This window comes from Lissotriton vulgaris, chromosome 9, assembly GCF_964263255.1.
Source record: "Lissotriton vulgaris chromosome 9, aLisVul1.2, whole genome shotgun sequence".
Classification (NCBI taxonomy): Eukaryota; Metazoa; Chordata; class Amphibia; order Caudata; family Salamandridae; genus Lissotriton; species Lissotriton vulgaris.
Window position 1 is genome coordinate 413,521,529 of NC_141697.1, and position 22,630 is coordinate 413,544,158.

Here is a 22,630-nt window from a genome sequence, read left to right on the forward strand (position 1 = left end):
TCACATACCTTCAACAATGGCCTGAGAAGTAGTCGAATAGATTACATCTGTATTAATATAGAGAATTGGTCATCATTAGTGGATATGAATGTCTGTGTAAGGAATGAAAGTGACCATGAGCCACTATTGCTAAAACTCAAAGACCCCGCGCATGCAGTGCCTTTGTCTTCAGTCGACGCAATTGAGACCGACGATGTCACAATTGGCAACGACATGAGGAGGGTCAAATGGTCTTGGGTAGTCGAGAATGAAAGTTCTCTCAAGAACCTGAAAGCTGAGCTGTTATACACACAAGGTCTTCTTGAAATACGTAATAATCAGTATGAAATTGATCTAAATATCATACACATTCACAAGACCATGTTTGTAAACATCAAGCGCTTCTTTGTTAAACCCTATAAAACCCCCAAGAGACTGTTACCAAAGCAAGACCACTGGTGTATAATAAGGCATGCACGGCAGCGTATAGCAGCTGTCCTGGGCCATGAAAACCTATGACATAGATAGTATAAAATTAGCTCGAAAGCAGTATAAAACCACACAATTACTGGCAAAAAAGGTATGGGATTAACAAAGGTGGAAGGAGCTTTTGCAAGCTAGTAAAATGAAAAATACCCAATCATTTTGTCAGCTTGTCAAATGGGGCAGAGGAGGCCAAGGGAATGTCCCGTCATATCATATTGCCCCAGACCAATGGGTATCTTTCTTTGAGCATCAATTCGCTGTTGCTGAAAATACACTCCCATTCACCACCCCAAGTGTAGTGACACCAGTAATATTTTCCCTAAGGGAAGTCGAAAGCACTGATTTCAGCTCCATAGGGAAGGGCCCCTGGTCCTGATTGCATCCCGGCGGATCTATTCTTATCCGATAAAGATAACTGGCTAAAGTATTTTCTGACTCTTGCAAATGCGATTGCCAGTGGAGCATCTATTTGTGATTCTTGGCGAGGGGACGAAATCCTGCCTATATATAAGAAGGAGGACCGTTCTAGCCCTAGTAATTACAGGCCAATCAGCCTGATTGATTCCACTCAAAAGATTATGGCTAGATTGGTCCAGAATAGAATTCAGATATGGATAACAGAGAACAACATACTATCCCCCTTCCAAGCAGGTTTTAGGACCCTCGTAAGTACAATAGACCAGGTCTTTTATTTTGTATTAATCTACTAGTGTGTTGTATTATTAGTGGGAGGAACTATTTACGCCACGTTTGTAGATCTCAAAGCAGCATTCAATACGGTCCCGAGAAATAAACTCTGGGCCGTATTGAGAGATCTAAGAATACCACCTGATCTTTTGCAGCTTGTAGTTAAACTGCATGAACATACCTATGCGCAGGTTTGCTGGGGTGTGCAAGGGAACACTACCCCCAAATTTCCGATCCTTAAAGGGGTGCCCCAAGGGCACGTATTGACCCCCACCTTGTTTTTATTATTTATAAATGGTGTGGTTAATTACTTTTCTGACTATCCAACCAATGCTCCTTCTGTTGCTGGTATTAAAGTACCAATAGTCATGTTCGCAGATGATACCCTGATTCTATCCTAAACCCAAGCTGGGCTGCAGAAAGCATTGATACAATTTGAGACATTTTGTAAGGAACATGAGTTATTGATAAAGGTGGATAAAACCAAATTCATGGTGTTGCATAACCACAAAGTTATTAAGTCAAAGGTTGTCATGAATAATGAGCCCTTGGAGCAAACAGATGTATTTATTTATCTTGGTGTAAATATTAGTCATACATTAGATTGGAAACCCCAGATAGAAATAATGGCGCTTAAGCACTCCCAGCTAGCAGGTGTGATCTTGAAAGAACACAGGCTTTCTCAAACCAAGCCTGTTGGCCCTGCACTGAAGATCTACAATATTAAGGTTATGGCGTCTATTTTGTATGGGGCAGAACTTTGGAGGTTTGAAAAGCTGTCCTCCCTAGCTCAGGCCCAAAAAATATTTCTGAGAGGCCTGGTTGGTCTCTCCCAAAGTACAGCCCTTTCTCCTTTATATTATGATCTGGGATCCCATTCTCTGACTGAGGTTGCTAGGTGTAAACCACTGGCCTATTGAAGAAGACTCTGGTCTACCCCAGAACTAGCCCGCTTTGCCCTAGCTCTTAAAGACATCAGAGGAGCCGACACTTCCCATAAGATTAGATGGCTACAACAGGTGAAAAGCTCCCTGGTGAATATGGGCATGAGGCATCTTTGGAAAGATCCAGTACATAATAGTTTTCCCTCCCAAAAAGTATTTAAAGGGGGGCGTGGCTAACAGCAAAGCAAGATGGCTGCTTAGTGTAGGAGCTCCGCGGACGACACAGCCCTTCATGTAAATCCGACCACTGATCCGGTACAAAACGGCAGTCCAGAGGCCCGAGCAGAGGTCCGGGACCGAGAGGCGGGGATAGGCGAAACTCCGGCCGAAATCAGACATCGGGTGCCAGAATTAGCCGAGAGTAATGGAAATCGGCCTAGCGCCCGAACAGAGACCGGGGCCTGGAGTATCCCTGAGCGGGAGAATGAGACGAGAGAGAAACGGAGCAAGATAAGCGGCACTTCCAACACCAATGCGGATAGGCAAGATCCGGAAGAGGTGAACGATCCCCCGGGACTGATAGGGCCTCGAATACAGCGAAAAGCGGAGCAGATACAGACGAGGTGAGGCCTGGTGGAGATCGCACAGCCGGGGGCTCGCTTTTTGACGGCGACGCCTGATTACCGACTATGGGTGCGGGAACACCCGGGAGTTGATTGAACCCATAAAACTGCCACAAAGAGAGAGCGTTGGTGCTTCATGTACAACAAGGCCCACTTGGCCACAGTATCGGAGAGAAAGCCCCTACGTTGAACTAATTGCACGATCTGCGCAACAAACGCCGCGAATAAAGCGCCATCATCGCACTTTAGTTATTGGATTAATCAATTGACTTTCTAGTGTTGAACGTTCCAGACGAACTGCGAGGTAACAGGCCAGATAAGGGGAAAAACAAAAAGCGCTGCGCAGTGAGTGTTCTGCGCCAACGCCAAAACCAGTATGGCGGGCAGGGGCCCACGGACCCAAAACGCGCAGGCAAAGCTGGACAAGTATGCTTATGATAAAAACAACCCGCCGCATCAGGAAGTGCGCAACTCCTCGGGGGGAAAAACGGCAGATGGAGAGGGGGCTAAAAAAGTAACGTTAGAAGATATCATGGCAGCCCTATCTAGTGTCCAAACAACAGTGGGGACGATTTCTACGGACGTCTCGTTACTAAGAGCGGACTTCCACAAAATGGGGACAGAGTTACTGAAGTAGAGAAAACCATTAAAACCCTAGTGAAAGATACGTCAATGCAGAAGGCGCTGTCCCGACTCGAGACTGAGAATAAAATCCTGGCAGAAAAACTCGACGATCAGGAAGGACGCACGCGAAGGAATAACGTGCACATTTGAGGTATTCCAGAAAGTGAGGGCTCGCAAGCAATGGACCTCTATATTGAGGAACTGGTGAAAACACGATTACAGCCCAAAGGACTATCAAGTTTCTTTTCAGTCGAGAGAGCCCATAGGGTACCGGGTGGAAGACCCAAACCAGGGGCACCCCTCAGACCGGTGCTCGCCAGACTGTTCAATTTCCGCGATAGAGACGCCATTTTGCAAACTGCAAGAGTCTCCCAGCCGATCCGAGTACAGAATTCGGCGATCTCCTTCTTCCCGGATTATACAGCAGCAGTCTCTCGACGCAGATGGAGTCTCCTAGAAGTTAAAAAGGCGCTGCAAGCGCAAGAACTGCTCTACTCCATGTTACTTTCTCATAGGCTCAGGGTAGTAGCGGAGGGAAAAACATGGTTTTTGAAACGCCGGAGGAGGCCTATGACTGGCTAGAGGGTTGGCGGCGAGCTGACAAACCGCGTCGTGGAAACAAGAACCATCATCGTCATGAGGAGGGCGAAGACACAGACAGTCAGACTATAAGGCGCCTGGACACAGAGAGCTCACCACGATCAGACACAGAAACTCACGGCCAAGGATGAAAATGTGAACTATAAACACCCAGAATGAGACTGTTGTGATTGCAAAGACTTGTTCTCGCTGGCTTGGATATCGGACTGACGCAGGCCATGGACAGGAAGGAGGGTTCATGTCGTTCATGGACTCCTTACCCCGTCAAGCAAGTACTTTGGTTGGGGTTGTGGGACAAAGTTGGGGTGGCGGGCGATTCTAAGTCCATTAAGCAGGGAGGTAGGGTGGGTGGGAGGCTATGGGAGGGGGGGAAGTTGGGGTCCTGTTTATTAGAGTATTAATTCATAGTTTCAAGATTGCAACTGCGCATGAGATCCTCAAATGCACAACCACACACAATAGTTCAAATGTGAGACATTACTGAAACCACTGGTTCCGTACATTTTGAAAATGGGGGATGAATCGATACCTGGCCCGGGGGGGGCACTTCTGCCACCACAGCCCCGTCCCTTTCCGTGCTGACATGGAATGTTAGAGGTCTGGCCGATAAAATTAAGCGCGGATTGGTACTGCAATGTATTAAAAGGGCAAACCCTGCGGTAATACTGCTGCAGGAAACACATCTCAGAGGCACGTTCACTAAAGCACTCGACAGGTGAGGCTACAGGATGGTGGCGCACTCTGCCTTTATGTCGAACTCAAGGGGGGTGGGGATATTAGTCAAAAAGCAACTTCCACTAATTATAAAAGAAATCAAATCAGATGAAGCGGGAAGATTCGCTGCTATACATACGCAATGGGAAGGGAAACACCTAAATATTATCTCAGTATACATACCCCCAGCACTGCAGACGGTGGCCCTCCCGGCCTTGAGTGAATTTTTGCTTGGACTCCCGGTGGGAAAGCTGCTCATTGGTGGAGACTTTAATTCGGTGGTTGACAATTCCATGGATAGGCACCCTCAGAAGCCGAATATGCAGGGAGAATCCTGCTAAGGAAGTTTCTTTGCAGCGATGGGGCTGATCGACATCTGGAGGAAATACCACCCTACAGAACAACAATACACATACTACTCCAGTGTACATAATAGCCTCACTAGAATAGATTACTTTTGGGGATCAATGGGTAGCCTAGCTAATATTAACAAACTAGAAATTAAGCCTCGGGGCATCTCTGACCACTCCCCGATGTTACTCAGTTACACGCACCATCAACACAAAAGACGCCGGACATACCCGATACGCCCTGGTTACCTCAAAATCCCTGAGATTAAGAAAGCGCTTAAAAAGACAACAAAACATTACTTTCAGGAGAACGAGGGGTCGGTGACCTCCTCTGTCATTATGTGGGAGGCATATATGACTGTCCTTCGGGGACAGGCCATATCCTCCATAATGAATACTACCAGGGAGAAACAGAGGGAACTACAAACTCTGGAGATGGAGTTACTGGTGGCGGAGGCATGACATTCCAATGACCCTACCCCCGGTGCATCCCACGCTTTGCATCTAGCACAGAGACGCCATAAGGAGCACCTGACGGAACTGACCAGGCAGCAAATAGCAAATACGCGACACAAAATATATGATATTGGCGATAAGGCAGGAAAGCTGCTCGCATGGTTAGATAAAAGAGATAGAGAGGACAGATGGATAGCGCAGATAAGCACAGCTGACGGCCTCAGCACAACAGACCCGCACACCATAGTTAACTTGATGACACAACACTTTCGTACTATCTACTCTTCTAACTCCGTGATTTCAGAGGAAGAGGCGATGACCTATGTAAGGGATTTGGCCATGCCTAAATTGACTGCGGAGGAGGCACAAGACCTGGAGAAAGACCTCGCAGAAGAAGAGGTACACACAGCCATTAGGGCACTACAATTGGGCAAAGCGGCAGGCCCAAATGGCCAATTGAACTTTATAAAAACATGGCAGGCACACTAGCGCCGCATATGCTGCACATGTTTGCAGAAAACCTACAAGAGGGGGAGCTCCTACCAGACCAGCGAACAGCCAGCATTTTAGCCGTCCTTAAACCAGGCAAACCAGCAGACCAATGTACCTCTTACAGACCCATATCCCTCATAAATGCAGAGGCCAAAATTCTTGCCAAGTTGCTAGCGACAAGGCTGACGCCACACCTAACTAAGCTTATCCACCAGGACCAGTCGGGCTTTATGCCGGGCAGGAGCACAGCACTTAATCTGAGATGGTTACAGGGCACTCTAGCTCAAGCGGACCACGGAGCAAGAACCGGCGGTAATACCTTCACTAGAATCCCACATGGCATTTGATATGGTCCACTGGCCCTTCCTATTCGCGGTGATGAGACATCTAGGCTTTGGCCCTAAATTATGTGCCTGGGTCCATTTACTCTATACAAAACCCATGGCGCATGTCGCCGTCAATGGCCACATCTCTGAAAATTTCCCACTGGCGTGGCACACGTCAAGGCTGCCCACTGTCCCCGCTATTGTTTGCGTTAGTATTGGAACCCTTAGCGGTCTGGATAAGGTGGGAACCAATCAGGTGGACAGATACCTGGGAAGATAAGATTTCCCTTTACGCAGATGACATACTGCTGTACCTCACTACCCCTAGGCGCTCCATAATCAGTCTATTGGATGTGTGCACGGCCTATGGGCGGGCTTCAGGTAACACCCTAAACTGGTCCAAATCCATCATGTATGTGCTCCATGGTCCTCCTCCATGTCTTCCAGACAACTGCCTGCTGAAAACAGCAGAGGGCACGTTCAAATACTTGGGGGTTCACATCACAGCTGATGCTGAAGACTTCCACAATAGGAATCTTAAACCACCGCTGGAACGCTTAAAACACGATATTCGACATTGGGAAACTTTACCACTAACCCTACTGGGGAAGGCGGCGCTATGCAAAATGATGGCACTGCCTCGTTTCCTATATATATTGGAAAACACACCCTACCCAGTAAAACCCGCATATTTTAAAGCAATCGCGGCGCAGGTAACCAATCTACTATGGGGCAATAAACCACTGATCATAGCACAACCTAAGCTGGTGCGCAACTGGTACGATGGAGGATTAGCGCTCCCTGATGTGCAACTCTATTACTGGGCAGCACAATTAAAAGTTATTAATCAATGGATTCTGAGGAAGAGTAAGGACTCAAAACTCATTCAACGAAGTCCCCTCCAGAAGGCGATACAAATATATACATGTGGTTTCGGCATAATTGAATGTATATATGCTACTATGAAAAAAAACTTGACTATGTGGTTGTGGTTAAAATATATGTACTGCATTAACTTTGAAACTCGAATAAAATAATTTAAAAAAAAAATAAAGTATTTAAAGATGCGTACCGGGCCATGATCAGATCTGGTATTTTGAGCCATTCCAAATCCCCATCCTTGACCAGTATCTTCTTGGATCATAAGCCAGACCCATTATATGAAGACTTTTGGGACTTCATAACTAAACACTCTGATAGGAAACACTATTTCCAGTTCCAGATAGGAACGTTACCGACCGAAGTCTTCACTAAAACCTGGCGCCATTCACAAGATAGTAAATGCCTATTCTGTCAGAGTATGGATGAAACAATCCCTCATATATTATTTGCTTGCCCAGCATACTGTTCTACACGGAGCAAATGGCTCAAACCAATCTGTCAGAACCTGGGTACTAGGTCGAGTACTATTGCACTACGACTATTAAAAACCAGTACACAAGAGGCAATTGCGATTGGTATAGCGAAGTTCCTGGGCTGGGTCTGGAGAATAAGATAGAAAATAAGCAGACTGCGGTAGTGCCTAGCAACACTCTGTCTTCTGCTTAGTTCTCCAGCCCGGTTATACATTATTTTTATATTTATATATATTTTATATTTGTTTTATCTGTATAGGGGCCTGCTGCTACAGAACATTTTTATGAATTGTTTTTTAGCTTGCACTGTTTTTTAATTCCCATTCATTGCAATAGGGGACATATATTGACCAGTTTTTATGAGGTACCTAAACTGTTTGTCTTTTCTAATATGTACTATCATATTATTTGTATAGTTATTGATGAGAAATGGATTTTATATATGCACCTTGTGACGATGTTTATATTTTCTGTCTTTTATGAACAGTTTGGTCGAAATAAAGACTAATAAGGAATATGCTACTTACCAGTATGCATCTGTTCTTGGCATAGAGTGCTGCAGAGTGGTACATTATGAATAGATCGCCATCTGGTGTTGGGCTCGGATGATTGCACTTGTTTTTCTCTTGGAGAAGTCTTTTGTAGTCACGAGGCTGGTGACTCCTCCCTTGGGTGATAGTGCTCATGGGCATCGGCTCCATCCTTAAGATTGTTTTGCCATAGTAGGGTTAGATGGAGTAGTCGATAAAATACAGAAAGAGATGCCCATGTAAGTGTATCTAAATAAGATAATGTTGGAACAGACACAGGTTTCCGGGGAGGCAGGGAGGGCATGTACCACTCTGCAGCCCTCTGTGCCAAGAACAGATGCATACTGGTAAGTAGCATATTCCGTTCGAGCCATATGGGCTGCAGATGGTACATTATGAATAGATTACCCAGCAGTTACCTCCCTAGCCGTGGTCACCAGTGTCTGTTGCAACAGTTTGAAATAAAGCTTTTAATACAGCCTGGCCCACATTTGCTTGTTGTCTTGCCTGCACGTGAACACAGTAGTGTTTCGTGAAGGTATGCGGTGTAGACCAAGTTGCTGCTTTGCATATGTCATCTAGGGGAATGTTCCCTAAGAATGCCATAGATGCCACTAGTTTGCGTGTAGAATGAGCTCTAGGGGGAACAGTTCGTGTTCTTTTTGCCTTTATGTAACATATCTGTATACATTTTACAATCCACCTGGCAATACCTGCTTTAGAGATAGGGTTGCCTTTATGTGTTGGGGAAAACGCTACAAATAGTTGTTTGGTTTTTCTGAAAGTTTGTGTTCTTTCTATGTAATATAATATTGCCCTTTTGACATCTATTGTATGTAGGGCCCTCTCTGCTACCGTCTGTGGCTTTGGAAAAAAAACCTGGTAGTTCCACTGGCTGATTGATGTGGAATGCTGAAATTACTTTAGGCAAGAACTTTGGGTTTGTTCTAAGAACCACTTTATTCTGGTGTAACTGTAGAAATGGTTCTTGTATTGTTAATGCCTGCAACTCACTCACTCTCCTGAGAGAGGTAATGGCTATAAGGAAAGCCACCTTCCATGTAAGAAATTGTATTTCACACCTATGCATAGGTTCAAAAGGTGGCCCCATTAGTCTGATGAGTACTATGTTAGGGTTCCAGACTGGAGAAGGTGGTAGTCTTGGTGGAATAACTCTTTTGAGGCCTTCCATGAAAGCCTTAATTGCGGGTACCCTAAACAAGGATAGATGTTGCCTGTTTTGCAGGTATGCTGCTATAGCTGCAAGATGTACTCTAATGGAGGTGTAAGCAAGGTTACATTTGCTGTAAGTGTAGTAAGTAGCAAATAATATTTTGTGTAGATGCGTCCAGAGGGTTGATGTTGTTACTGTTACAGTATACAGCAAACCTTTTCCACTTTGCTGCATAGCAGGCTCTGGTGGTGGGATGTCTTGCTTGCTTAATAATTTCCATACAGTTGGAGGTAAATTTAAGTATCCAAATTCTAAGACCTCAGGAGCCAGATCGCTAGGTCCAGTTGTTTGGGATCTGGGTGCATTATTTCTCCATGGTTCTGTGTAAGGTGCATGGGTGAGATTCTTAGTTTTTGGTGTGGCACCTGTGAGAGTTGTAGGAGCGTGGTGAACCACGGCTGCCGTGCCCACGTGGGTGCTACCAGTATCATGGTCATTGAATGCTGTTGCAGTTTCCGAACCACTAATGGAATTAGTGGGAGAGGAGGAAAAGCTTATGCAAATTTGTTGGACCAATTTATCCATAATGCATTGCCCTGCGACAGGTGGTGTGGGTACCTGGATGCGAAGCTTTGCCATTTTGCGTTCTGATGAGTGACAAAGAAATCTATCTCCGGTTGTCCCCATCTTTGGAAGAATGGCTGCAGTATTTGGTTGTTCAGTTTCCATTAGTGTATTTGTTCCGACTCTCTGCTTAAGATGTCTGCTATCTGATTTTGAACTCCTGGAAGGTGTTCGGCTAACAGATAGATGTTTTGAGGAATGGCCCATCTCCAAATTTCCTGCGCTAGTCTGGATAGATGGAGAGAGTGTGTCCCCCCCTGTTTTTGAATATAATACATCACTGTCATGTTGTCTGTTCTGACCAGGACTGCTTTGTTGAGAATATGCATTTGAAAAGCTTTTAATGCTAAAAAAAACTGCTAGTAGTTCTAGATGGTTTATGTGCAGTCGTTTGTGCTGTACACTCCATCTCTCTTGTACTGTGTATCTCTCCATATGATCTCCCCATCCGGTGAGCGATGCATCCGCTGTTAGTACCACTTGTGGAATTGGTTCTAGGAAAGACCGCCCTTTAGAAATGTTTGTTGTATTCCACCACGTCAGAGAGCGATACGTGCAGTCGTCTACCAACACCAGATCTGTAATCTGACCTTGAGCCTGATTCCACTGTGTTGCTAGAGATTTTTGAAGCAGACACATTTGTAGTCTGGCATATGGGATTAACAGTATGCAAGAGGACATCATCCCTAATAACTGCATGAACACTCGAGCTGTTAATGAATGTTGCGGTTGAAATCTTTGAATTAGGGTGAGCATTGTCTGAATCCTGACTGGATTGGGGTATACTATGGCTTTTTCTGTATTTATAGTAGCCCCTAGATATTGTTGAACCTTGTTTGGTTGCAGGTGGGATTTTGTGTAGTTCACCGTAAACCCTAGCTGGTGCAGCAGTTGAATTGTCTTTTGTGTGTTTTGAAGACATTCCTCTTGTGACATGGCCTTTATTAGCCAGTCGTCCAAGTAAGGGAAGACATGTATTTGCTGTCTTCTTAGGTGTGCTGCAACCACTGCTAGGCATATTGTGAACACCCTTGGTGCTGTTGTGACTCCAAACGGTAATGTCGTCCTTCTATTACAAACCTGAGGTATTTTCTGTGAGCTTTGTGAATTGGGATATGAAAGTAGGCGTCTTTTAGATCCAGTGTAGAAAGAAAGTCCCCTTTCTTCAGTAAAGGAAGTACCTGTTGGAGCGCGACCATGTGGAAATGTTCCGAATTTATGTATGCATTGAGAGGTCTGAGGTCTAGTATAGGCCTTAGAGATCCGTCTTTTTTGGGAATTAGAAAGTATAGAGAGTATACTCCTGTTCCTTGTTGATGTTGTGGAACTTCCGCTATCGCATGCTTTTGTAGCAGTGATAGTACTTCCTGTTTTAATAATGTCAGATGATCTTGACTCATTGGACGCTGTCTGGGGGGAATGTTTGGTGGGGTAGCAGTGAGTTCTAGGCAATAACCATGCTTGATAATTTGTCTCACCCACCTGTCTGATGTGATGTTTTCCCAGACAGGTAGGAACTGTTATAGGCGTCCCCCGACCGGTGCTGCATGGTCTGGGGCGAGCTGGATGAAGTCACTGTTTTGGGGTAGGAGAGTTGCGGTTGTTGTTGTTTCCGCGACCTCTACCCTTGTTGTTGTTACCTCTGTAACTGCCTCTAGAATGACCTTTAGGTGATGTTGGTGTAAAAGAGGTTGATTGCTGGCTTGTGCCTGTATTCTTTGATCCACCTCTATAGGTGGACCTACGAAAGGAACCTCTCTGAGATGGCTGTTGCAATGCTCCCATTGACTTAGCCGTTTCTGTGTCCTTTTTCATTTTCTCCAACGCCTCATCTGTGCTTGAGCCGAAGAGTGTTTTCCCATCAAAAGGCTGGTTCAATAAAGAAGTTTATACCTCCTGTTTGAACCCTGAGACCCTGAGCCATGCATGTTTTCTTAAAATGATACTGGTGTTTATAGATCTTGCCGCAGTGTCTGCTGTGTCTAAAGCACACTTAATGGAAGTGTTGGTTATTATCTTCCCTTCTTGTATCAGCTGATCTGCCCTTTGTTGATGTTCCTTAGGGAGATGTGTAATGAGTTTCTCTAACTCATCATAATGACCTCTATCATAGCGTGCAAGTAGCGCTTGAGTATTTGCTATGCGCCAGCTGTTTGCTGCTTGGGATGCTACTCTCTTGCCAGAGGCATCTATTAACTTGGACTCCTTGTCAGGAGGAAGAGCTTCTCCTGTTGTTAGTGAGTTCACCCTCTTACGAGCATTTGAGACTACTAACGAGTCCAGAGGTATTTGGCCCTTAATAAATACTGGGTCTTTGGGGCTGCCTTATACTTTTTGTCAATTCTTGGGTTTAACACCCTAGCCCTCACATGATCTTTAAATATGTCTGATGTGTGAGTGAGGAGACCCTTGAGCATTGGTAGGGTCCCTGAAGATATTTGTACAGCAGGTAGTCTTTCTAAAAGGAAATCTTCTATCTGAGGTTCTGCATGTAAATCTACCTTGTGGTATTTTGCTGCCCTATTAATCAATTGTGCAAAACCCGAATTATCATCAGGGGGAGAGGGTTTTGAGGGATACAGGTCAGGGTCATAATCATTATCTGGCACTGCATCATAATCTTCCCATGGGTCTGTGTCTTCTGGGATAGTATTGTTTTCATCCCCAGGAAGGTCCCCATCCCCTGTGTCACTTTCTACATCTGTTTGAGGTGTAGATGGGCGTGGTGTAAAAGGTCGAGGGATAGCTGGCAGAGTATGAGGAAGAGGAGAAGAGTGTGTGTCCATAGGCTGTGGAGAAAGGGGAGGAGCTGTATTTGTCCCCATTGTTCTCTTCTTAGGAGGAGGAGTTTTCCCCCTCGAACGGTTGAGTCTTCCTATTTTTAGGTGGATTTGTCCCCACCTTGCCAGTTTGTGGATCAATGAACAAAGTATTTTGTTTTGGATCTGTCTCTTGCTCCTGTGTCAGTACCGAAGCCTTTGGGTCCGATAGGTGCTTTTGCTTCTGTGTCTCGGTGTTATGTGTTTTCAGCACCAAGAGTTTGCTCGAGTCTGATTTTTTCGGTATCGAGGGAGTCTTCGACGTCGAAGCATGTTTCGGTTTCGACATGGAATGTTTTGACTTCATGCTCTCTTTGGTATGGAGCTTTGGTGTCGATATCGACCGTTTATCGGATCCGACATGGTGGGAGACCGAGTGTTTCGGTTTCGTTGCCGAGCCAGAAGGCGGGGCGTCGGAAACTTTTTTCGGTTGTCTGACCAGGCTCGAAGGCGGGGTCGACACCAATCGGGGTCGGTTTTTTGGCAAAGGGACGTCGTCACTCACGGTTTGATGAACGTCGACTTCTTCGACATCAGACTCGTCCGCTTCTGACCCCGACCCGTCCTCATCTTCTTCCTCCTCCTCGGAGTGTTCGACCTCGAACAGTTCTGGGATTGCATCTGAATCCATCCTCGACATCTCGTGTCTTCGGGCTCGACGGTTTCTAATCGTCAACTTGGAGAAGAAAGCCACGCAGGCTTCACAATCCCTGGATTCGTGGTCAGGTGAACAACAGAGGTTACACACCTCGTGTAGGTCCTTGTGTGGGAATTTAGCACCACACGTTGGACATTTCTTGAATGGAGTCCTTTCCATGGACTCCGGGCTGGACTACGTCGAAATAGGCCTCCTGGTCCCGTCGACGTAGAGTTGGAAATCTTCGGTGTTGACGTCGAAGCGCATCGAAATGGGAATGAACTCGCGGTCGATAAACAATACCGTCGAATTGGAAAGGGAATACGCGCTGAAATATAACTTTTTCTCGAAGTCGATCCGGAGCGCTTTGATCCTCATCCGAACCCGATGGCGGAAAACACAATCTAAGGATGGAGCCGATGCCCATGCGCACTATCACCCAAGGGAGGAGTCACCAGCCTTGTGACTACAAAAGACTTCTCCAAGAGAAAACCAAGTGCAATCATCCGAGCCCAACACCCTATGGCGATCTATTCATAATGTACCATCTGCAGCCCATATGCCTCGAACATGAAAGATATAGGTTACCTATATCTATTCTAAATCACTGCACATAGAAACCTATCAGTCACCCCTATATCAGGCCTTATCAATCCTGAAGGCAGTGTGCTGGGTTTTATGTGAGAGGGTGCCCCTGCATGAGCAGAGTCCCTCTGCAGCCTTCGGAACCTATTTTTCGGGGTTGTCTGTGATGCAGCCAACCATATATATTTAAGTGCATTATAACCTCGCGGTACATGCTAACTTTAAAAAGGCTGCTTAGAAACATGTTGTGTTTGGTGTCAAACACCTTGGAATCATACCTCCCTCCAGTAACTGGCGGGTGAGGTATGATTCCACGTTTCTAGACGGACTTATGTGAAACACCGGTACACCCAGTACCAGCTTTCTCGACTTGGGCATCACAACATGGATGCTGCCAGCCACAGACACGAGTCTGCCCTCCTGCTGCTGAGCCAAGCTTGAGCAGAGGAAGGCCTAACAATAGGTTTCCTGTCACAGGGAGATGTGACCACCTTCCAGATAGGCTTTAGTATATTGAGACTGGGTGAGTGCACTCAGAGTGCCAGGAGGTCTGCACTGGCGCCACATTTGTTCTCCCTGTGCATAGTCCAGCTCAAACCGGTTGCAGGAGCCATTTGCTCCTGCTCTGGTGCGAAACTGGACAAAGGATATGGGTGTAGCCACCCCTCTGTCCTGACCCTCCCTATGGTGGGTCCGCAGAGTTTGTCCAGCCCCTTCTTTGGGTATAAAGTAGGAAACCTGACCTGACCTGGACTAAACTCTGCAAGCAGAAACCACGCACTTTGACGGTCTACACTTCGCTGGACGACAGAAGAATCTCCCTTGGAGTAAAGGAGTTACTCCCCTGCAGCAGCAGGCACCTTAACGCATCTGACTGGTTTGCAACTCCAGAGCTCCTGAGGACTCCGAAGATTTCTGCAACACAGGAGGGGGGGGGGGGGGGGGGGGGGTCCAGGAACGTCTCTAATGTCGATCTGCTCACACAGTAATCCTGAGACAAGTATCCATCGTGCAACCCAAACCCCTGTGCATCGTGTACTTTTGCAGCAGCATATGCTTTTTGGCTCTTCCTGAGGCTGTGCTTTGGACTATGTGCAGTCCTAACCCCGAACAGTATTTCCACCAAAGATTTCCGGCCTCCACTCCATGAGTGCTCCGTGGGCTGGTACTTCGTGATTCAGCTCGAGGTACCTTTGCAATCCCTGGTCCGTTGACCTGTGGGTCCTAGCGAGGGTCACTTTGAATTTCCTTGGGCTTCCCTGGTTGCTCGAGACATGTCTTGACTCCCCATAGCTTGGAGAGTCCCCAGGACCTTGCAGGTCCTCACCGTAACTTGTTTCCTCGGCCTGTGTGGGTTGCTTTTGCGAGGGCTTGTTGGTGTTCAATCCAGACACTGACCCCTCAGCACTCGACGTCCTTCGTGGGACAGCTCACCTCCAGATTTTGGTCATCGTCGACATCTCCTGGTCCCAATGGCTGCAGAGTCAAGCATCCTATCTTCACACCTGAAGCACCCGACATCGGTGGGCATTCGTCTACTGAGCCCCTGGTCACCCTGAAGTGATACAGACTCTGTCCCCTCTGCTTTCAGGTTCTTCTCACCTCGGATCCAGGCTTGGATTTCACCAGACACATTTTATCTTCCCAGAAGCCGCATTTCTTCGCATCCCGCCATTGAAAACTACAAGGGTTTCCGACACCACTTGACCCCTATGCACCCGGCTCCTTTGGGATAGGTAACACGGGTACCTCGGCACTCACAAGGGTGCTGGCCTTAGAACCTTCTATTTTCCAAAGGGTTTGCGTTAAGTCCTCTCCGAAGTGTCCTTAAATTGTAATTTTCCAACCGCGACTTTCCATAGTTGTATGGAGCTCGAGTGTGTTCCTACACTGCACCCGTCCTCCGTGGGTTCCCTGTGCCACTCCTTTGGGTAGTTCCTTGGGGTCTCAGTGATTCGTTGTTGTTATACCATTTTTTTAGTATATGGTTCGGTCTCCCACTGGAGCACGCTTTGTATTGTGCTATTTACTGTTGTTCTATTGATAGAGTATTGTGTGCCTTGTGCTCTAATCTCATAAAGAGGTTAGTAGAGAGTGTTTAGTAATAAATACATATATTTTATATAACACTTGTGTGGTTCTCGTTTCATTTGGTCATTCAGGAGGTTCTGATCCGGTAAAACAGGCTGCTTTACATGCCTTCGAGACTTAGCCTGAAGGCTGCTCTCCACAGCTACCACTAGGATAGCTTTCTATAAAGGTTGTCTTTTAACCTAATCATCACTAAGGGTTGTTTGGACTGGTAGAAGGTGCCCACTTTAATTAGCTGACAGCAAATACCAGGCCAACTTCTCACACGCATACTCCTGTAACAGCAGCTGCTGTGCTTTGCACAAGACAGGAAGGAGTGGTTGAGCTTTAGATGTCAACAGATAGGTGTATCAGATCCCCTACACCCAAGTCTGGGTGATCAAAATCATCTGTGTCGATGCCCTTACACAGCACTTGTGACAGATGCAGATTTGGCAGACATGTTTATAGCATGTCCAGTTAAACCAGAAGACATTTGCTAGAGAACCACTGAGATGTAACTATGTGGCACAAAACTGAGGACACTTCCTTTTCTTGGCCAAGATGAAGAGATCCACAGATGGAAACACCATTGTGGAGATGACCACACCGCTGTAAACTTGGAGCTGTAGCTTCCAGTCATGATCCTCTAATGAGAGGAGACTGAGCGTCCGGCTTCAAAGTGAGAAAGCCTGATGGATGAGCCACCACCAAAAAACCTTCAGCCCCACACTGTCACTTTTCCTCTTACTAAGGGGAAATCGCCTCCCAACATAAGGTTTTTGACCACGCACTGTTAATATACTAGATGATGGTAGTATTGCCCAGCAAAATCTGAATGTTGCTTCCAGAGATGGAATTTGTCAGACTCTCATACTGCTCAAGTATCTGGGACCTTAGACTCCACTGAAGAGCCATCACCTTCATCTGGCACCAACAGGATGAGTCTTCTTGGCCTCCTATTCTTATGCAAGACCTGCAGAATCAGGATCTTAGCTAGAATCGAAAACCCTGAAATCATCTGAAAATCAACGATTCTCTGAAGAGAAAGAAAGATCTTCATGTAGGTTGTGTCCAGACCACCCCAATGAATATCAACCTGTGCGTAAGGAGATCGATGGGAATATGGACGTTGATGGTAAAGCCAAAATCAAGGATAAAAAGTCAACAAGCACAGGGAACTCCACTTTCATAAGCCAGTCTTCCAAGTATGGAAATACATGGATTTCTGACAACTGCAATGAAGCCTCCAACACTGCCAGCACTTTGGTAAAGACATGAGGAGAAGTTGGTTCAAATTTTAGAACTCTGATACCATTTTGAACCTCAAGTAATGCCTTTGGGCAGAAAGAATTGGAAGATGGAAATAGGCATTTGGAAGATCCAGAAATGTCAATCAGACTCCCTCATTCATGACCAGTAAGACTTGGCTCAGAAACAGCATTGTGAACTTGTACTGCCAAATAAATAAATTCAGAAGACAAAATTCATGGATGGTCTCAGCCCCTCGTCCTTCTTGGAAACTAAAAAGTAAAGAGAAAAGAAGCCCATGCTTTTTCTTTCCTATGGTATCATCTGAATATGCGGTGTTACATTGCATGCCATTACAACGCAGATGTTACAACGACGGCGTCGTTGCATCGCATACCATTACATCGCAAATCGTTACAACGACTTGCTGTAGGGGGCACTGGATATTGGAATAGTATAATTTACTATTCCAACTTCAGTCTGTGCAACAGTAGGGAAGGTTTCAACAAATGGGGGTGCGCCAGGTAATGAAGTCCAGTAGATCGTAAATAGTGTCAACAAAGTTCTTTCTTTCAATTCAATAGATCAAATCAATAATACGCAAAGCTCAGCCAATGCATTTCATTCCCTTAAGGGAAACTTCATCAGGGCTCATACATAAATTCCGATTGTGTTCAAAGGCTCAAATAGTCGTTGAGAAATTTCAATTCCAGTATATTGCGCTGGAACTCATTGGAGTGCCTACAGGCATAATAAGGCCTGTATAGGAGACCGACAAACGTGTTTGTCCGGTCAACACTCCGAAAGACTTTCGGAGTGTTGACCGAACAAGCACGTGTGTCGGAATTTACGTTTGAGCCCTGATGAAGTTCCCCTTGAGGGAATGAAACGCGTTGGTGAGCTTCGCTTATTATTGATTTGATCTATTGAATTGAAATACAGAACTTTATTGACACTATTTACGATCTACTGGACTTCATTACCTGGCACACCCCCATTTGTTGGAATCAATCTTGGATCTTTAATACAGAAGCGTCACGCAACGGCTGACGCCGGGGTTGTTTGCGCAGGAACAAGACTTACTGGAACTTGCGTGAGGTGCAGATCTAGGAGTCCGCCGTTGTAAAACTTGAGAACAGTAGGGAACGTGTCCGATTTGAAATCCAACACCTTCTGCCCCCTATAGCAAGTTGTTCTAATGACTTGCATTGTAATGGTTGGCGGTGTAACAACGCGGTTGTTGTAACAACTGCGTTGTAATGGCATGCGATGTATCGCATGCAATGTAAAGGATGTCTCCCATCTCATCTATGACCTCTTTATACAGCACAGCTAGGACTTCCACTGCCAAAGTCGAGGGGATTGGTCGAGAGCACCTCCTGTTGCAAGGAAAGTGATATAGAGGAATCGAAAACATGAACCCCTCCACCCCTATGAGAGTCAGAAGAGGTGTAGAGACACAGAGCTGGAGAGAATGCCAGGACTGTATCTACAGAGGTTGGTGTTGCTCCCTGGATCGATTCCAGTCTCAAAAGGAGGAAAAATGGGTGGTATAGCTACTGTCATGTCTGGACAGGCTAGGAAGTTTGCAGCTACTGGTACTGCACTTACCTTGATCAGTCACGTAACTTTCTATACCGCTAGTGGAACTGTTGCACTGGGAAGGATAGTCCAAACATGCAAGCTGTAGCTCTACTGTTTTTGAAGCGCTCCAAAAAGTTTCTGATTTTACCCTGTGCAGCCACTCACCATCAATGGGCTTGTCCATGAGCATCGCTTGGACATCTACAAAGAAGCCAGTGAAACATATCTAAGTGTCCCAACACAGCGCAACAGTTCAGTTCACTGATTGAGAAACAGTGTCCACAGAGTCCAGTCTGCACTTCAAGATCTGTTTGGCTTATTCAATCACTTATTGACCAGGTACATATGTGTTTTTTTAATGTAGTTTGGAGAGCTGATAACTATAAGTGTCCAATTCCCACAAGGCAAGAACATATCCACCAAGGAGGCAGGTGACATCGGCAGTACTGATCGCCAGACTGCCAGAAACATGCACTTTTTAGCCCATAGAGTCTGCCTATATCAGGGAAGGCATTTGGGTTCTGCTTCAAGGAGGACGTTTGGACAACCAGACTTTCCAGTGACAAGTGAGAGGACAAATACACAAGCAGCTCAAACTTCAATTTGAACCCAACCGGGGCTATCCCTAGGCCCCGCTAGGTTCAAATTGAAGTTTGAGCTGTTTATGGTCCCTTTTTCCCCATAGAATCTGCAGAGGACAGTAGTAGCGGTGATAGGAGGACCACTAATGGGAGATTAATAACCGCAGGAAACCCACAAGCCTCCATGCCTCACGTAGAAGCAATAATCAATATCCCGTGGTAACTGAGAACTTTGACGAGCAGCCCAAAGTAGCCTGATGCCGGGTAGTATAGGCATCGAAAGTATAACCCAGCTATCGAGACCTGATTAAGTCAGAGCAGGAGGAGCAGAATGAGTGGGTGGGAAGTGTTGCGACCTGACGCAGCCCGCGAGCAGCTGACAGACGAGATGAGAGTCGAATGGCGTGCCGAGCCTCAGTCACCCAAAGGTTGTGGGGAGCTTGCCTCGGATGTAAATCTGAGGAGCAAGCGGAGAGCTAGAGCTCAGGGCCTCAAGGCCGGGAGGGGCTGGTGGCAGCCAAGCCGTGCGGCTGCCAGTAATATGGGTGCCTAGAGTGCTCTGTGGTGCGAGGGAAGCACCCTCTTGTATCAGTGTTGTTTTTTTTAGACATTTCTTTTTTCTTAAAGTTAGTGCATTGACAAAGCAGTTCACATTAAAGAGGAATCAACTCTACAGTCATCTTTCAGGTACATAATCAAACTGATACAGAGCAATGGTACAATGGAATTACATTATTCATGGCGAGGGTGAATCATCAGTAATAAAAGTGCGTGGGGGGTTACAGATATTCCCTCGGAAAATGTTCCAAGGGTTCCAAATCTGCGACCACTTTTTGGGGCAGCCCCGCGCTACAAACACCGTCTTTTCCCTGAACATACACCAATCTAAGTCAGCTTTCCAGGCCTCTATTCTGGGCGGTTTTGCAGCTCCCCACAATTGCACAATGTTTCTCTTCGCTAGCATTCAACCCAGGGTGACCCAATGCTAACTCTTACTATTCAAGTCTATCGGCCCCCATACGTTCAGAAGGCATCTCTTTGCTTCAGGGTGGAGGACAAGCGTTAGCACTTGACTAAGGATATCGTGTATTTTACGCCAGTAGGGCTGAATGCGATTACACTCCCATATTATGTGCATAAACAAGCCTTCCCGGCCACATTGTTGTCTGCACTCTCTGCCCTCCGCCCTCACCATGCGAACCAGACAGGGCCCAGTGATATATATTCTGTGAAGGATTTTAAGTTGCACTAACCTCAGTCTGGCTGGAGATTGCCACTTCCCTTGGGAAGGCTACTGCCTCCTGCCACTCTTCGTCGTCTAATTCAATACCATCCCTCTCCTCTCTATTGAGCCGTAGAGGGTCCTCCATGTTGTTGATCAGTTTCTTGTATGTCAGGGATATGACTTTCTCTGGCAGGTAGCCATCCAGCAGCCAGTCTTCAAGTGGTGAGGATTCTGGGGGAGAGGAACCTTTTGACAGTTGCGCCTGTAGGGCGTGGCGGACCTGTAAGTATCTGAAGTACTCTGAGTTAGCTAGCTCGTGATCTTGCTGCAGGGATACAAACGTTGCCATGTCGCCTTTCACCCACAAGTCTCCAATTTTTGGGATCCCATTTGTCGAACCCTTTTGACTTCCACAGACTGCCTAGTTTCTCGGCATCCAAAGGGGAGTTGCCAATGTAAGTTTATGTTCCCATCCCAGACTTTTATTCGCAGTGTACCAGATCTGGACTGAGTGTTTAGTCAGCCCTGTTAGGGGGTATCGCTGGGGTTTCGAATATAATGCAAAAACAACAGTTGATGGACAGAATGCAGAACAATGTCATACATTCACCCCAGTACAGAGATCTGGGCCTAAATCCATCGTTTTTCTGCTCATCATGCCATTCCAGTTTGAACCCAGCCATATGCAAATCAGTCTTGCCTTGTGTCCCATGGGAACAGTCCAGCCCGAACTGCCATGCCAGGTCCTCCCTGGACTGGAAACAAGCAACCTAGGACCGGTTTCGGGTTTTCATCCCTCATCAGCCAGGATAGCTTATTTCCAGTGGCATGGAGAGCACGGGACTCATGTCTGAGCATACCTGTCCCACTCGGGGTGACAAATGCAAAAACAACATTTTATGGACAGAATGCAGAACAATGTCATACATTCACCCCAGTACAGAGATCTGGGCCTAAATCCATCTTTTTTTGCTCACCATGCCATTCCAGTTTGAACCCAGTCATATGAAAATCAGTCGTGGCCCTGAGCCCCAAGCCAGGTCCTCCATGGACTAGAAACAAGCATCCTAGGACCGGTTTCAGGCTTTCAGCCCTCATGAGACATGATAACTTGATTCCAGTGGCATGGAGAGCCCTATGTGGGAAGGATATGCCCAGACGTGGGTCTTGTGCTCACTACGCTACTGGAGTCAAGCTTTCCTGGCTGATGACCGCTGATTGCCAGAAACCGGTCCTAGGATGCTTGAATCCGGTCCAGGAAAGACATGGCTTGGCAGTTCAGGCTGGGCTGTTCCCAGGAGGCACAGGGTCAAGACTGATTTGCATATGGCCATGTCTGAACTTGTGTGGCGTGGTGAGCAAAATAACGATGGATTAAACTAAGATCTGTGACTGGGGATGAATGTTTTGCCAATGTGCAACATTCCGTCCATCATCTTGTATGTTTTGCTGTTCGCCCTATGTGGGAAAGGTATGCCCAGACCTGGGTCCCGTGCTCACTACGCTATTGGAGTCAAGTTGTCCTGGCTGATGACGGCTGATTGCCAGAAACCGGTCCTAGGATACTTGATTATGGTCCAGGGAAGACATGGCTTGGCAGTTCGGGCTGGACTGTTCCCATGAGGCACAGGGTCAAGACTGATTTGCATATGACCATGTCTGATCTGGGGTGGCTTGGTGAGCAAAATAACGATGGATTAAACCCAGATCTGTGACTGGGGGTGAATGTTTTGCCAATGTGCAACATTCCGTCCATCATCTTGTGTATTTTGCTGTTTCGAATATAATGCCATGTTGTAGTTCCCTCCTGACAGGAGCCACCTATCCATGGCATATCCTGGATCGTCAGCGCGGCCATAGGTACCATGATTGATGGCCGTCAGGTGGGCCGCCCAGTAGTACTTCTTGATATTTGGGAGACTTATCCCTCCATCGTAACAATTTAGAGTGAGTTTGGCCAATGCTATACGGGGT

The 22,630-nt window shown here is 46.4% G+C and overlaps 1 protein-coding gene across 1 annotated transcript in view; it reads right to left on the bottom strand.

The window, feature by feature from the left end:
* Window positions 1–22,630, bottom strand: part of LOC147690197 (uncharacterized) — a 519,116-nt gene that overhangs the window by 75,348 nt on the left and 421,138 nt on the right. The gene's annotated exons all lie outside the window — the stretch shown is intronic.